Source organism: Lissotriton helveticus, chromosome 7 (assembly GCF_964261635.1).
Source record: "Lissotriton helveticus chromosome 7, aLisHel1.1, whole genome shotgun sequence".
Taxonomy (NCBI): domain Eukaryota; kingdom Metazoa; phylum Chordata; class Amphibia; order Caudata; family Salamandridae; genus Lissotriton; species Lissotriton helveticus.
In genome coordinates this window covers 574,966,049-574,978,812 of record NC_136068.1, presented here as the reverse complement: position 1 = coordinate 574,978,812, position 12,764 = coordinate 574,966,049, and the positions used below count along the sequence as shown (strand labels likewise).

The 12,764-nt window shown below is 51.6% G+C and overlaps 1 protein-coding gene across 8 annotated transcripts in view; it reads left to right on the top strand.

Annotated features, from left to right (window-relative positions):
• LOC144768773 (uncharacterized) overlaps positions 1 to 12,764 on the top strand; it is a 9,320,023-nt gene that overhangs the window by 7,835,904 nt on the left and 1,471,355 nt on the right. The window lies entirely within an intron of this gene.

Below are 12,764 nucleotides of genomic sequence, written 5' to 3'. Positions count from 1 at the left end.
TCCATAGCGCGTATGCCAAGAGGTTTATTGTTATTAGATGGAATGAAATGCAGAGTCTTCCAACCAGTTGTATATATCCTGAATCAGGGCCGGTGGTTCCGTTGGAGCTAGGACGCTCATGTGAAGCAGACAAATAATTCCAGCGGCAGGATTGTCTCAGAGCAAGCAGGAATGCTCCAATAAAAAAAATGCTCAATGTTAACTGTAGTCTTTGCGGCAAAAGGGCGTGCTCGCAGCATAGCAGCAAACAATTACCCAGCTGTAAGATGCCGCCTGGGCTTGATGTCAATTAAAGCCCACAGCTGTGTCCATACGACGGCAAGCTGAAGTTCTGATTCCTTGAAAGGATCCGATGGCAGAAAACAAGAAGGAATCCAATTCTAAATGTCAGAAAATACAACGCTCTCTCTCTCACTCTCAGGAATACTCGTGTGACAAGCTGCGAGTAAAGTGTGGGAGGGGCGTATGTAGACAGGTCAACTGACCTGTCTCTTCACCTGAGGATGCTGGGAGATGTAGTGTACTAGATGCATGCAGTCATACTGTGTAATGTATCCCTACTTTATAGTGTCTATCAACGCTTAGCCATGACAGTGCACCTCCGCACCCTTCCAAGGAAGAGGAACATCTCCATCGTCTGGACACGAAAAGAGCGTTATCATTTTATCTTGATCATCCAAAGAGTTCCGGGTGGATGACCAACTCTTTATAGGGTACGTTGGTGCAAAGAAAGGGCGTACTGTCTAAAAGAGGACTATCCAGCTGGGTTATGCTCTGTATCAAAATCTGCTATGCATTAGCGAAGAAAGATCATCCTAAATGGTTTAGAGCCAATTTCAACAGGGCAAAAGCGGCCACCATGGCTCTTTAGCATGGTGTCCCCATTTCTGATGTCTGCCAAGCAGCCATGTGGGCATCGCTGCACATGTTTGCCAGACACTGCTGCCTGGATTCCCAGGTACGCAGGGAAAGCCTGTTTGGTTGCTCTGTCTTGCAGGACTTCATGGCCTAAACCTTTCCGCAGTCCCTCCTCCAGGGATGGTATTGCTTGAGTATCTGTTCAAAGGTAAGGAACCTGTGGCTAGATGTCTCTATCAGATGGACAAGTCACTTACCTTCGGTAATACCTGATATGGCAGAGCCATGATCTAGCCACAGATTCCTTACCGGCCCATCTTTCCTCCCTGCACTGCGGCAATTGTTTTTAGGCTCAGGAATGTTCGCCTCCGTGGCCCTAGCTGTTTTTGTTTAACACACCATGGTCAGTCAATTTATATCTCCACGCTTCTGGTGTGGAAAGTTGTGAAAAGCACTAATGTCAGCGTGCCGGTGTGGCAGTTATATTGCTGACGTAGACGTCACAATGACGACGAACACGATGCTGATGATGTCACGCATAGTGCCAATATCGGCCCGCACACCATCCCACCAACAATACATGTTGCACATCGTAAATAAGTAGACAAGACAACTTGTTGTTGGAAAAAAGTAGCTGCAGGTTTATTAGCATAAAATGCCAAAACATGGTGGGTTATCTTACAGATGATCCAAAGGCAAGCCGCCCCTCGCAGCTTGCCACCTGATAGGCCAAGTAGCCCGCGGCCTTGGCCAGACGGTGCTTAGCGGTTGTGGTGAGAGGATAGCCCCTCACCTGTCCGACGAACCATTGGTCCACCCTCTAGCTCACACCCCCCCCTGCGAGGGCCGGAGCGTTCAAGCGACCCCCGGTTGTCCAGGTAACCAACCGCCCGTAGGATAACGGGGCGCCGTCGCACCCCCAGGGTCCACCGCACAGATCTCCCAGGGATATTGAGCCTCAGCACCCTTTGTGCTTCTGCATAGGGTACTCCTGAGTACCTTTCGCCTCTGGATCATCCTGTAACTCCTCCTGCAACACAAATAACAAGTATTATAAGCATGACACCCTCCCCGCCTCCTGAGATGTAGGGTAAGCGGCAGGGACGGCAACATCGAGGGCAGTAAGAGCACAAAGAGGCCGCTCCGAGGGAGGGGGAAGCCTAAATACCCCAAACCCCCCCTCCCCCAGCGGAAGTGACGTCACAGCAACGGCCCCAGCCGCTGGACACCAGAAGGCTGGTGCGCCTGCCATCTTGTGGCACTACGGTGTCCGCCCTCTTATGAGGGTCACCTGCGGCGACGAGTCGGGCGGCCTGCATAGTGCCAATATCGGCCCGCACACCATCCCACCAACAATACATGTTGCACATCGTAAATAAGTAGACAAGACAACTTGTTGTTGGGAAAAAGTAGCTGCAGGTTTATTAGCATAAAATGCCAAAACATGGTGGGTTATCTTACAGATGATCCAAAGGCAAGCCGCCCCTCGCAGCTTGCCACCTGATAGGCCAAGTAGCCCGTGGCCTTGGCCAGACGGTGCTTAGCGGTTGTGGTGAGAGGATATCCCCTCACCTGTCCGGCGAACCATTGGTCCACCCTCTAGCTCACACCCCCCCTACGAGGGGCGGAGCGTTCAAGCGACCCCCGGTTGTCCAGGTAACCAACCGCCCGTAGGATAACGGGGCGCCGTCGCACCCCCAGGGTCCACCGCACAGATCTCCCAGGGATATTGGGCCTCAGCACCCTTTGTGCTTCTGCATAGGGTACTCCTGAGTACCTTTCGCCTCTGGATCATCCTGTAACTCTTCCACAGCCCTGGATGTGGCGACCGTCACAGCCAGGGCCCCCCACCAGAGCTAACCTCATAGATACAGCCTGCTGAGAGAAGGGTTCCTGAATGTCCAACAGGAATAAATCCATGCCTACTTTGGAAAGGTGGACTCCTTCTTCGTCAAGGCAGCCAGTGGCTTTGGCGTGCAGTTCCCCATGGTGAATGAAGCCACAACCCATCAGCTCTGCGAACTTCCGCATTGCGCAATTAACCTTCCTTCGCGCCACTTCTATCGCTTGCCCAGAGCGAGCACCTAGCCAAACACAGCGTGGTGTGATCTCAGACCACCATAGTTCGCAAGGTCCTAATAAATTGCTGATCTTGGTAATGTTCGCTTTCATGTCCCTCAGTAGGAACCTTTTACCTAGGATAGGTAAGTCATTCCCTCCCAGGTGCAGGATAAGCACGTCTGGGGGGTGGGCATTCCCATGTAATTCTCGTGTTAGCAAGCCCAGCACCCCGCTCCACCGCAAGCCAGCAATTCCTCGCCATACAAACTGAGTTTTAGATAACCCATGATTCCACTTCCTGCTTTCTGCCCACAAGGCCAACTTGGAGACCCCTTCGTGGCCCAGCACCCAGACCGTTGATCCTGGTAAATAAAGAGAAGTGTTGTATGTAACTTATTTATTCAAACATGTAATAAAACACAGTGGTAAAATTACCACACTGCAAAAACAACACAGCAAAACACAGTTCGTGGGACAGGGCCAAGAAGGCCCAACATTCACAGTTGCTGCTACACGTCCCAGAAATAAAACTTAACACATATCCTGTGCTCGCTGAGCACTACCTGCTGCTGTCTGGTCTGATGTACCTTTTGTAACAGTCAGAAGACCATCTCCCTAATTGTTTGATGACTTCTACGCGCACCCCTTCAGAGGATGCAGTTGTGGCTGCACCTATGCGGAAAGAGTGGGTGCTGAATTTTTTGCCTAGCGTTGAGACACCTGCCGAAAACAAGCAAGCATGCAAGACATGTTCCACTTGGTATTTGGTAAGTGGTGTGCCATCTGAATGCAAGAGGAGATAGCCCTCACTGGAGGGGCGGATGGCAAGGTAGGCAGTCAGGAGGCTCACGGGGCAAAACTTGGGCGAGCCTAGGCTTTGTAACCAAAGTTCTATCCCCCTTCCCCTCTGATCAGTTTTGGATTGGCGCAGGGTGATCTTGAGCGTGTCCCCCAATACCACGACGTCCTGCAGAGACAAAGCTACACCTGACGTGTCATTCTTGGATTTGGCAACCAGCTCAGAGATCTTAAAAGCGCCAAAAAATGCTAAACTGAAAGCGGTTGCAAACAAGGCAGACTCGTGAGCGGAGGAAGTGACCTGAGGTAAACACAAGATCATTCTCTGGATAGTTATAAAATCAATAGGTGATCTGCTGTCAGGCACTTTGGGTTCACCTCTAGCCCACCCTTTTAAAGCTGCCCTAATGACAAATGCCCTGGTAGGGCCTGCCTGTCCTTTCAACTTGGCCTTGTGACTAATGGCTGCTAGGTGGCCTGAATTCCAAGAATGGCTCTTTTTGTTATCCTTTGCCCACAGGATGAAGGCCTGGACTTTCAATTCTGCTGCCTCCCTAGAGTCTTCCCAAGGCCCCACAGTGGCACAACATTTTTTAAGACAAGAGTTGTATCTATTGTTAGTGTTCGGCGCCAGTGACATCTCCCCCAGGGCCCTCATCCTGTTCACTACTTACCAGAGGTGCACTGGGAAGGGGGTGGCTTCCTCTCTCGCTCTCGGCCAAGCTTCTCGGAACCGTTGCCATGCCACTGAAAACGAGAGAGAGCGTCAGCAGCGATGTTCTTGATACCCTGAATGTGACGCGCCCTGCATTCATCATTGTTATAAAGGCAAGTACGCACCAGCTCGCGCAGCGGACATAGAACCAGGGGGCAACTAGCAGAGTGGGAGTTAATGGCCTGTACTACTGCTAAGTTGTCTGACCACAGCAGGACCCTTTTGGCAGACAGGTTCGCTGGCCATAAGTGGAAGGCCACCACAATTGGGAAGAGCTCAAGGACTGTGATCTTAGAGGTAACCTTCTTCTTAATCCAGGCGTTGGGCCATTTCTCTGCGCACCATTCCCTGTCTAAGATGGCCCCAAAGCCGTGCCTGCCTGAGGAGTCTGTGTAAAGGGCAAGGTCAGGGCTACCCGCCCAGGGGGCCCTCCAAATCACTGCCCCATTGAAATTGCGCAGAAACTCAGCCCACATGGCCAGATCGTGTTGTATCCCTTTGCTCAGTTTCACCATGTGGTGTTTCTTAGTAATGTTCCCAGTGGCCCTTGCTAGTCTCCTGGCGAAGACCCTACCTGCTGGAATGATTCTGGCAGCAAAATTGAGCAGGCCTAGGATGCCCTGGATGCAGCCCAGGGAAGCTTTGTCCAGCCCTACCAGCGCATGAATCTTGATAGACAGGTCGCGCGCCTTCTCCTCTGGTAATCTGTACTCCCCTGCAATCGTGTCTATCTCTAAACCAAGGAAAGTCAAGATTTGAGCTGGCCCCACTGTCTTACCAGGGGCAAGGGGGACCCCCAGGTGGTCTGTAAGGAGAACAAAATCTGTCAGGGCCTGTGAGCACAGCTGTGTCCCGTCACTCCCGATAAACAAAAAGTCATCCAAGTAATGTGTCACCCCCTCTACACCGTAAGTGTCTTGGAGTGCCCATTGCAGGAAACAACTGAAAGCTTCGAAGTACGCACAGTACACAGCGCAACCCATGGGCATGCATTTGTCAAAGTAAAATATGCCGTCGAGCTTGAACCCTAGCAGGTGATAGCTGCTCGGGTGGACTGGTAGTAACCTAAAAGCTGATTCAATGTCTGCTTTGGCTAACCAGGCCCCTCTGCCCGCTCTCCTGACTAGATCCAATGCTACATCCAGCGTGGCATAAGACACAGAGCATGCTCCCTCTTCTAGCCCGTCGTTGACTGACGTCCCTTTAAGGTAGCAGAGATGGTGGATAAGTCTAAAGGCACCTGGTTCTTTTTTGGGCACGACCCCGGGGGGAGATACAACAAAATTCTCAAGGGGTGGGTGCAGGAAAGGACCTCCTATTCTGTTCAGCGATCTCTCTTTTTCCACCTTCGCCCTCAGCACTTCTGGTTGTTCCTTGGCAGATCTAAGGTTGTCAGCATCCCTGCTTCCCAGAGCACCCGTGAACGGGATCCTAAAACCTTCGTGAAAACCAAATAAAAGCAAGCGGCTGTCTGCCTCTAAGGGATAACGCCTGAGCAAAGGAGTGATGTTGTCAAGGATCACAGGGGACCCTCCCAGTGGCGCTAGCCGATGAGAACTTGATAGAGGAGGGGGTAAGCCTGGAGAAAGGGGGCGCCCAGAAAGATCGCTAAACTGCAACAGGGGAGGGACTGAGAGCGTGCAAGGAGAAGCCAAACCCGGAGACCTGCTGCCTGTCCCCAACTTACTGTCCCCCCTTGCTTGCTGGCTGGGAGCTCTGTTTGGAGTGGCAAGAGGCCGAGGTTGCGGGGTGGGGTCCCCCACAGGTGTTACAGGCATGTACAAATTTGCATGTCTTCCCCCAGGAGCAAGACCCATTGTTGAAGAGGCGACAAGTGCCAGGGGGAGATCGCTTGAAGCCACCTCTGGCCCCACCACCTCTACTGCATCCTCGAAAGGAATGTTTACCCTTGCCCCGAAAATAGGAGGATCCCCCGTAGAAGACTGCCCACTGGGAGAACTGCTTGTTGTTCCAACTGCAAGCTGGCCCCGTGCTCCCATGTGTTCCATCCAGAGCTGCACCTCCTTTTGATCCCAGTTCATCTCTGGGCACTGAGACATTTTCCTTCTGAACTCCCTATCATAGTTGATCCATCCAATACCACCTAATTTCAAGGCCTCATGGTGGATGATCCTGGAATATTGTACCAGGCCTGGGCCCTGTTCAGGAAAACGTTTCATGATGACAGGCGCTAAAATGGAGAAAGCTTCTAGCCAATTTGCAATGTTCTTCTCACGCCAAGGCTGATACTTTACCTTTTTATCGTCTTCTTTTGCCCCAAACTTTCTAACATCCATGCCTTCCTGCCCTAACATGAGAAGGGTAAAGATATCGATAAACTCCCTTTTCCAAATGCCCTCTTTGGCAGCTTGGGGTACCTGCCAAGCCAATGAGCATCGCCCCGAAAGGAGCGGTGCAGTGGAGATCGCGGGGACAGGTGCAGGCACGGGAACAAGCAAAGGGCTGGTAGCAAGAGGCACCCCCAAGGGAACGCTTGCGGGGGCAGAGGGTGTGATAGGAACCAGTGCAATGGCCGCAGAAGGCGCGGCGGGGCAGCTCCCCAGTGGCGCCCCACTCGGCCCCCCATTCGACATAGTGGGAGCCAAAGGTGTAGTTGCAACATGTGCTGAATCCCCCTGCTTAGCAGCCTGCACCGATGACCAAACAGTGGAGGCTGCCGGAACAGGACTCCCGCTAACCACGCTACTACCCCCAGCTTGTGGTGAGCTAGTAGCAGAAAACCCCCCTTGGAAACGTCCCATAAAATTGTTCAAAGTGTCCAATACTTTAGTCAGATCGTCTCTGGTGGCGAAATTACCTTGGGCAGCCTGATTGTCCTTGGAGAGGACCGGAGGCGGTGGCGTAGCACTTGCCCCCTGTGACGGGACCTCACGGGGGTTCGCCACCGATTTGCTTCGTGTCAGCGGCAAAGATTCCAGGGGGAAATCTTTAACAGTGGGCTTTCTGATCCGCTTGGGCCTGGAGGGAGCGGCATCGGTACTGTTCTGGGTGTCGGACGAAGGGGATTCAGCCGGGAAAACAGAATCCTCCGGCTCTGGCGTGTTCAACAAGTTCTGTGCCCAAGCAAGGCCTTTCAGCTTTGCCAGTTCCATAAAGTCAGCCCACACTGCGTCCTGGGAGGTGCCCGGCACTTGTAGGTGAAAATTTTGACAACACACCGTCGTGTTCCCTCTCCCATTCTGTGTGTATGCGCCCCCCCTCTGTATCCACACCAAAGACTGATCCTTCGCCATATACCTATCTCTGGCCCACCAATTGCCCCCTGTGCCGCTTCCTCGACCTTTGGGCTGCTTACTTTACTTTGTATCCTGAAAAATAAAAGACATTTTCACAATGTTCCTTCAATTTTTTGAAATGCGCTCTTTAATCTGTGGGGCTCCTTCTGCTTTCAGCGTCCCGCCACCGTATTTCAACTTCTAGTCAGCCAGTCCTCGCCAGCCGTACACGTATAGTCCTGCAAGTACACGCATTTTAGTGTCAACTTATATGTAACATGTGTAATCCCTTATTGCCCTTCTAGATACACTGCCAAGCAAAAAGTTGTGTCATTCAACATATATACATTCTTGATGCGGGACCTATTGCAATGCCAATGCTTGATTCGTATGGTGCGCTAAGTGGAATCTGATAACGAGGCACTGTCTTCCAATATGCGCCTGCCCGATTGGGCGCTGCTTACTAGTACTCGGAAGAGGAAGCCACTGAAAAGGCCGCCCCTGAAGTAAATAGCCTCCCCAGGTAGTGGGGCAGGAAAAACCCAGGCTCGTACAGCCAGGACCTAGTCTGCTCGAGTAACGCGATGTCCAATGCGGGGCCTGAAGCGTGAACTGGCATGGAGCGGCAGGTGGCGTGAAACAACAGGCAGCATCCAGCATCCCATAAAATACGAGAAGAAGGCGAGCGAGGAGCCCTGAAATGCTCCGGCAGCGCTGAGCTGCGAGCTTCCCGCCTGCTCGGGCATCAACGGCCTGTGCGTGATGCCTCCTCATGGCGCAGGGAGAGAATCCTCTCCCGCCCTCCAAAAGGAGCAGAAGCGACGCGAAAATTAGCGCGCGAGCACACGGCTAGTGCTCCGATGCGCCAAAAACGTGCCCACAGATACGAGGAAACCGGACGGGGAGAGGGCTGGTGCGTGCGAGGTCATACGGAGTGGAAAGGGCCGAAAAAGGGGGCAGATGAAACAACTGTTTGTTTGAAAAAACTATTGCAATATGCGGCATAACGCAGGAACCAACTAATAACGTCCCACTCCGTTCCGAGTAGCTCGGACCCCCGATACCCTCGCCTAGAACACCTAAGTAGTCCTACAACTCAGGAGGTGGCGCACCTATAAAACACTGAGAAAGGAGCAAACATCTAAAAAGAAAATTATGCCTCCAAGATAAAAAAGCCTCCAGGCAGGCGCGGCTGTAAAGAGGTCAAGATGGCCGGACCTAGCGTCCATATCCCAAGGTGTGTACAGTGCAAGTCGCTAAGAATGCCGCTACGCTACCTGCCGCCCATGACGCATGGGCAGTGACCAACGGCTGCCTTGGTCACTACAATGGCCGCGGTGAAGGCGCTCCCTAGTCGCTAAGATGGCCGCTACGCTACCTGCCGCCCATGGCGCTTGGGCAGTGACCAACGCCTTGGACACAAAAATGGCCGTGATGAAGGCGCCCCTGCCCGCGAAGGCAGTGACCTAATGCTGCTCGGGTCGCCAAGCGGCCTAATACGTGGCCCTGGTGGCTGCGTGATAAAACAAACAGCAACTAGAGAGAAAGGGGGCACACTGGTAAACACAGAACATATTGGACAGCAAGGGAATATACTGGCCAGTTGGGGGGTAAGGACTATTCAGTAACAAACTCCATGAAAATTAGGGGGGGGGGCTCCGCTACTAATCCGCTTGCCCGGACTAGCCCCCCGTCGGACACCTTCCAACAGAAATGGCTCCCTCGAACCCCCTTACCGCCCGGTCGGAGGAGACACGCACCACCCTAAACCCAGCATGGAAGGGCAGCTAAGAACTCCGAAAGGGCAACATGGACCCGCGCTAAACGAGGGCAGGCTAGGCACGACCAAACACAACACATTCCCACCCGGAGCGTCGTCCGGCTCCGGACCAGCCTCCCGTCACCATGCAGCTCGTGCCTAGGCGAGTGAGGATGGCCCCACTCCGTAAACAGACTGGGCAAGAAATAACACCTCAAAAACCCGCCCGATGCGCCGCCCGACTCCGAGCCAACCCCCCTTCGAAGAAGGCATGGGCCAAGAACAGGGAAAAGTGAACTGGATGACCAATGCGGCCCAATCCAGGAAACATACTGCATGCACCACGAGGGAGGCCGGGACAAAAGGGGGCCAGGAAGAGGAACAATTAAATGCACCAAAATTGCATAATATTACACAAAAATAATTACACTCCACAACATCGGCCTGACGCTAAGCAGGCCGCCTGGCCCAGCTCGACCCCCTACTGGGGGGAGCGGGCACGAAGTGGGAAGACACTCACCTTGTGTTCTCCTATTCCTGGCACAACATCGAGGGCAGCAAGAGCACAAAGAGGCCGCTCGGAGGGAGGGGGAAGCCTAAATACCCCAACCCCCCCCCCCCTCCCCCAGCGGAAGTGACGTCACAGCATCGGCCCCAGCCACTGGACACCAGAAGGCTGGTGCGCCTGCCATCTTGTGGCACTACGGTGTCCGCCCTCTTATGAGGGTCACCTGCGGCGACGAGTCGGGCGGCCTGCAGAGTCGACCGACACCACCTACCGGTTCGCTGGAGTACTGCTAAGAAAAATCTTCCAGATCCAGCCTGACGCCTGGAAGTTCAAAGGTAAGGAATCTGCAGATAGAACATGTCTCTACCAGATAAGACATTACCGAAGGTAAGCAACTTGTCCTTCATGCCTCCCACTTCCATTAATGAATGGTCTGTAGAGTGGAGGGTGCTCCCCTGTTTAAGGATGTTTCTGCTTCAGGGTGCAGGGTTTAATGTAGCTTAAGCATAATTAAGCAATAGTTTTTTTTTTACTTTAAACCCTGTGGGTGGTATTGACATTCCATTTTATTTTGTTTGTATTTGGTGTTTTTAAACGATTTTGATAGTTTTTGGGCACACTGTTTCTACAGCCAGTTTCTAGAGTGGCTCCGATTTCTGTAGTTGAAAGTTTCACACAAGAAACTGACGTCCGCGCACCAAAGGGGACTTATATGGCTCCATTGACATCATATCTGGAGAGAACCAGGTTGGTGCCTTGGGAGAATTTAAAAGTTACAAAATCTGTCACTAGACTGTGCCTCTACCAGATATTCTGTTATCGAAGGTAAGTAACTTGTATATTACTGCTTGATTATGTCACCGTGGGACTCCCATCTTGTGACGGGGAATGATTCAAACATGTGAATCTATGAAAGATATTAATACAGGATAACTGTAGTTAGAGGTAAGTATTTTTTCGTCATCACAATATATTCTTATCACAATATTTTTTTTCCAATATTTCTGTCTCCCGGTATAAAAAAATCAATATTTTGCCCAAATACCCACGTGAATGACATAATTTTGCCTGCTCGAATGTGCATGGATGCCTGAAAGGTTGTACACTCCATTCGCAGGAAGGGTGGATCAATGTATATTTTATTTGACCTTAGCCTTTGTCCAGCTGCGGCTACTCCTTTAAGGGGGAGGGACGTTGTCCCATTGCTCTTTAGCATTTACTGTGCATGTGGGTTTAGCTGGCTGTCTCAGCCTCCCCAAACCAACATGAGCACTTAGCCTTTCTTCAGCCCTAGATGTGTTGTATAGCCGGGTGAAAAAACACAGGCCCCTGGGGCCTCATTTATGAAAAGTGACGCATCGCTGCGTGAAAACAGCGATGCATCACTTTTCACTGCGCTCTCCCTGCGACATGATTGATGCGTCATATTTATAATATAACGCATCATGTCGCAAGGAGTTACAGATACGTCAGTATTTCTGACGTGTCTGTAGGTGCAAAAGTGACTCATTGCTGGAGTGTGTCACAAAAGTGACGCAACTCCAGCAATGCTTCCTTTCACATGGGGAAAGCCCCATTCGAAAGGGCTTGTGTCAGACTTACGCCTGCTGTGAGGCAGGCGCAAGATTTTGACGCAACAGCATCCTAAAAGTGACGCAGTGAAATCTCATAGATTTCACTGCGTCACTATTACGAGGCTTTTTGCGGGTGAACGCCCCCTCTGCATACATTATACCTGACGCAGGTGTAATGTAGCGCAGGGGTTTACAAAGTGACGCATCTGCTTAGATGTGTCACTTTGTAAATAGTGCGCATCAGGAGGCATGTTTTACGCCGCCGATGCGTCACAAAAAGTGACGCATCGGAAGCGCAAAACTCACGCAAGGCCTCATAAATGAGGCCCCTAGTCCCTGTCTGAGCACCAAACCAGGCCACTCAGACCAATCCTGGTGCTGCTCTCATGTTGATAATAGCATTACTAGCAGGAGAGCAACATCTGGATTAGCCATGGGATGTCTGGGAGCCTGTGTATTGTCTGCTAGGAGTTGACAGGCGCAGATAAGCAAAAGTCCACCCAGTCTGAGGCCAGCAGGTAAGTAATATTATCTTTTCCTCCCCTGCCCTGCCCTCGCATCGCTCTCCTCGTTTGCCTTCACAGTAGCCTCCACTGCCTCTGTCAGTATTCGTTTTTGGTGCCGTGAAGGCCTAAACTGAGTACAGCCTTCAGACTACTGCTGGAAGCTTCTTGTTGCCTGTGGAAAGAGTAACTACAGGGATATAGGATGGGATCAACAGTGCTGAGGTCCAGGTGATGCTCTATGAGCAATGCAAAAGAAGTAAAAATGCACTGTAGCACATGTTAAGGAACAGGAGGCCTGAGCAGAAAAGTAAAGTTAAAGAGAAAACATGAAATTTCAACTCTTGTCTCCCGACACCAAGCTTGAGCTTTAAAATCCACTCTACAAATCCACTCTACAGGTGGACATTGAAAAGAGGAGGTTCCTGGACCATGACTCAGGTACAAGTTTGTTAACACATGGGCACACACTCACAGTTTTGGAGTTGGCATAGGGTAGTAAAAGATAGGGTGGGTTCCAGCAAAAGTGGGCCAGCTTGAGGGTCAAAGTCCTGCAAGTGTGCAGCCAGAATGTATTTAAATTGACCCTTTAAAATGTGTGTATTGGCTTTGGAGCAGGGACACTTATGCCCTTGGCTAAAGGTTTTACAACCACCATCTGCCACACACAGAGATGGTAAGGGGTAATCAAGAGGTATAACACACAAGGACAGAGGGATCTGGGGAACACCATGCTGTTGCAGTAGAAGGCT